The sequence below is a fragment of the Rhipicephalus microplus genome, chromosome X (genome assembly GCF_043290135.1).
Source record: "Rhipicephalus microplus isolate Deutch F79 chromosome X, USDA_Rmic, whole genome shotgun sequence".
NCBI lineage: Eukaryota > Metazoa > Arthropoda > Arachnida > Ixodida > Ixodidae > Rhipicephalus > Rhipicephalus microplus.
In genome coordinates this window covers 270009723-270014574 of record NC_134710.1, presented here as the reverse complement: position 1 = coordinate 270014574, position 4852 = coordinate 270009723, and positions in this window count along the sequence as shown.

Genomic DNA, 4852 nt, shown 5'->3' with positions numbered 1-4852 from the left:
TTTTCGCTGGTAGAGGCTACCACAGAAGCAGTTATTTACGGAACTTCTGGGTAGAGAGTGAGCTGCACCACACTAGTTCTCTGTCATGGATTGGAAGCGTTTGTTGAAGAATCAGCTCCTGGTTCTGGGGGAGGAGCTGGGAGCAGAAGTAGATGCGGGGATGAAGAAACACGCAATTGTTGGCGCTATCGATGGCTTGAATCTGAGCAGTGAAGATATTAAAGAAACGTGGAACGAGATTAAGAGAGAGAAAAGAGAGAGAGAGAAAATTTAATGCGGAAAGGCAGGGAGGTTAACCAGAAAACATATCCGGTTTGCTACCCTGCACTGGGGAAGGGGTAAGGGAAAAGAGAGGAAGAGAAGCACAAACACACACACACACACTCGCACACAGTAGTGTCATAATCGTTCAACGAGGCGGGTCGCTCGCAGAAACTTCATCAGCGCCTTCGTTGCTTTCTGGCGTGAAGCTCGATCTTTCCGACATTCCAAGATTGACTGCTCAGAGAATGGCTGGTCGTCGAGGCGAGCAAACATCGCAATCGCCAAAGATCATCCGGCCACAGTGCACATTACTTTGGAGGTGCTTAGAGCTCATATTAGACACCTTGCTCGCGCCCCTGCCCACCACCTAGCTTCGCTTCCAGAAGATCGACCGAGTGCCTCCTTCTGTAAGAGAGTATTGACTTTCCGTGAGTGCCTTCCAACAGTCTACACGCCTCCGGAACGGATACTAACACCTCCTTGGTGCTTGGACCGACCAAAACTGCGCTTGACAGTGCCGGGGATTCGCAAGAAGGCGGAGCTCCCGGCGCCAGCTTTAAAGCAGATGATTCTACTCATGCTACACGAAGAATACAAAGATCATGTCAAACTTTACACGGATGGCTCGACAACTGTTGGAGGATCTGCAGGAGCTGTGATCTTCCCAGCAAGAGCCGAAACCATCCAGTTCAGAACGTCACACAAGACGACATCGACAGCCGTGGAGCTCGCGGCACTCCGCAGCGCACTCCGCAGGATTGACCAAGAGACACCACAAAAATGGGGCATTTTTACTGATTCGAAACCAGCTCTCCAATGTCTACACAATGCTCTACGTCGTGGACCTCAAGACCAATTGGCGCTCGAAATACGACAACTGTACCATCACCTAATAGACGAAGGACATGACATATCTTTTCAGTGGTTACCAGGCCATTGCGGCATCATCGGTAACGAGCATGCCGACAATGCAGCTAAGAATGCTCACGAAAATGGAGTGATGGAACCTATTCCACTATCAAGAAGCGACGCAGCAGCAAAGATTAATACGCTTGCGCAGGATGTCGCAAGGTCTATGCGGAATACGCCCGGTTTTCTCCACACCCGTCTTCACCGCCTGGACCCATGCCTACGACTTACTATTCCATCTGGCCTACCCCGATCCGAGACGACCCTTCTCTGCCGTATGTGGCTTGGGGTGTCTTTCACGAACGCTTTTGCCTGCCGCATCGGAATGAGAGACAGCGCTACATGCAACCATTGCGACAATGACGAAACAATTGAACATATTTTATGTCAGTGCCCCCAGTACAGCTCTCAGCGAACGAGATTAAAAAGCAACAGGAGCGTCAGGAAAGGCGTGAGGAACAGGAACGTCAGGGAAGGCGTGAGGAACAGGAGCGTCAGGAAAGGCGAGAGCAAGAGAGAGAACAGTGGAAGGAAACCCTAAAGGTAAAACTGGAAGAGACAAAAAGATCACTACAGTGCCTTAGATGGTCTCAAGTAAATTCGAGGATCCATGCATTCGAAGAGGGCGAGGATATAGAGAGTTACCTAACCTCTTACGAGAATGTTTGCACAGACCTAGGGCTCGACGAAGACTATTGGTCTATCGCCTTATTGAGTGTCCTTCCGTGCGACTTAATGGGTAGAATAGGGTACCTTTCCGAGGACGAGTTCAACAGTTACAATGTAGCTAAGGCAGCCTTACTGCGGTGCTTCGGCATCAAAATTGACAGAAAGCAAATTGAGTACAAGCTCACGAACGCTCCGTTGAAGAACGCGCGACGGTGTGCTAGTATTAAAACCAAGCCTGAGAGAGGTCCGCGTGTCTCTCATAGCACCAAGGTGAATAGTGAGCGAAATTGGGAGATAGAAAAACGGGAGCGAGGTGAAGAGCTTGAGCGAGCACTCAGCCTAGAGATTGAACTGTCGGAACAAAAAGTCGAGGCAACGCGGTGGAAGATTCAGCCATCCGCAAGTGTAGCGCACGAGAAGTGTGAGGTGCAGCCCAGAGCTTTAGAGAAGGCTAGCACGTGTGAACATAGCAGCGGATTCAAAGGCGAATCGAGTTTGAGTGCTGCGAATGATGCTGCGCTGAGTATAGAGGCCGACGAAGGCCAGAGCGAGTTTGACGAGGTGCTTTGCCAGTTAACTGTTAGCGAAACAGCTAGAATAGCTGTAGACAACCTGGCACAGACCTCAACTGTGTTTGTCGCGACGGTGGATCTTGCAAATGAGGTCGAAGTAGGCAAGAACACCAGAGAAAGCTCAGGAGAAGCAGCCAAAGTAGAGAGTGAGGGCAACAACGCGGTTGCAGATAGCTCCCAAGAATGCCAGCGAGATTGTTCAAAGAGATGCATTGTTCCTTTTTGTGTTAACCTGTCCGCCAGTGCAGTGTGTAAACAGAAATATGATTCGGTCGAAAATCATTTAGACTGCTTGGATGAGACAGCAGACAGGAGCAGTGAGAGTGTTAACGAGCTGGAAGTGCGATAGGGAAGCTCGGAAACGAGTCGCAAGAAGCGGCGCAGAGGCAAGAGACGTCGGAAACTCGCGAGAGAGAAAAAAAGTGCTACGCGGGAAAAAGATACAAAATCTTTTACCTTAGCAAGTAGGACCAGGAGCTTTGGAGCAGCGTCAAAACTGCGTTGCACGCGTCCGTGCCGCCGGACGAAAAGTAGAAAGAAAGCGGATTCGCAAATCGTATCTCGTGTAAAGCGGCAGTCTTGCGATTCCGTCCACAACAAGTTTCATGGTGCGCCCTTGAACTGTAAAGCCATTGATGACTCAACCTGCGACAAATTTCAAAGCGGTGCGGGACAGGTCGGTCGCGGACGTCGCCGTAAAAGAGGGAAGCGGACGCGAGCGACAAAGCGAAGGGTTGAAAGAGGTGGCAATCAGCCGGGCAAGCAACCGAAGAGTAGGTTACCAGCCAGTTCAAGGAAAGGTCCTTTGTGGCGGGAAGTAAGGCGCCAGCGGCGAAAGGGTAGGCCACGGCGCGCATCCTCGCGACGGAATGTAAGCAGGCGATTTAAAGCTTTGCAGTGACAGGATTGTCGAAGGGGTCCTAGAAGAAAGGTCACACTAGCTAAACACCGCTCGAGAGCTAGACCAAAGAGGACACCATCGCTCTTTCTTTTGCATTGCTCGGGTCCCCTTCGCCAGATTGACAGAAGACGGCCGAAATCGCAAATGAGGCGTAACGCTGCAGTTCAGCTTGTTGCTCGTGCACGTTGTTGTCTCGCGCGTTCTCAGAATCGAAGACCACGACCGCCGCGTGTACGGCTGAAGGGGGAGCGACAGCTGTAGGCGGGAGAGTCGGACACAGGAGTTTTTTTTTTGAAACATACTTGTTTGGTTATATTTGGTTTTAAAGTGGTGTTCCTGCGTCATCTCCACAGCTAGTTTGCTTGGATACTTTTTTCTTCCCTCTAGATTTTGTTTGCGTGTAAGCTTTGTCAAAATTTCGAGTTGAATTGTTAAGCGTTATGAGGAAGCAGTGGCCCGCATCAGTCTGCCGACTGCGTGAAAATAGTTCTCTTCGAGATAAAAGCATGTAGGTCAGAGATAATGATTTGGTACGCCCGCTAAATTTGAATGAGTGGGGGCTATAGGTTATCGCGGTATGACCGATAATTAGGGGTGTGTTAGTATGCTAGCGTTCTTTGAATGAGAGTAAGATGTCGTGCTAGAGCGCACAGCAAAGTCTTGTGCGTTCTTTAAAAACATGGGCTGACATGAAACTACATTCAGCAAATAAGCGTGTTAGTACACGAAATTGCATTACCCTTAGTTATTTTAGTATGGGCTCAGGGATCAGGTGAATTCTTTAGCTGAGTGTCATGTTATACGTAACGTTGAGGGACGTTTTTCCGGAATGATTTTAAGGGGTCTTTTGAGTAATCGAAATTTTTAGCTATGAGCAAGAGTATTAGTGTGGTTGCCATTTAAAAAAAAGCGTAGGTGCATTGTGGCACATTTGAAAGACCGGCCTGGTTGCCGAAAACTCATTGCCGGCGCTTGCTGGTTCTAGCGGTTGGTCTTTGTGGTTTCAATGGTGTTGGGAGACTGCGGTTACTGTGATCTCTCCCGTCGAGCAGCTGATACTACCCGACGTCCGAGATCTTCCCGTCGGCGGAGGAGCTGTAGCGATCAAGCTATGCCTTGACCCAGCGGGTCATTCGCCACGCCGGATTAGTGCCAAAAGGACAGTCTCGCCACGGCTGGACGGAGGAAGCAACAGAGGTCGACTCCACGAGACGGCGCCCACTGATTGACAGCGGCGCCAACTGTGTGGAATGTTGCCAAAGAGGGTTTTGGAGCCGCCGCTCTATCTCCCGCCTGGGCCACGCATCGTTAGCGTGTTAACCGGCAGACGACGACGGCGCTGGTCAAAGGGCTCTCCCCAGAGGATTCCACGAACCTGGCACCTCTCGAAAGGGCGCGCTAAGATCTTCTCGTGGGAACGCAGCCCGAGGCCGGCACCAAAGGGGTCGAGGCGCCCGTGCGTCTTCCGCTCTCCCCCTCCCTGTTCTACGGCAGCGCTGCGACTAGTGGCAAGGGTGTGGGTGTATGTGCAAGCCTG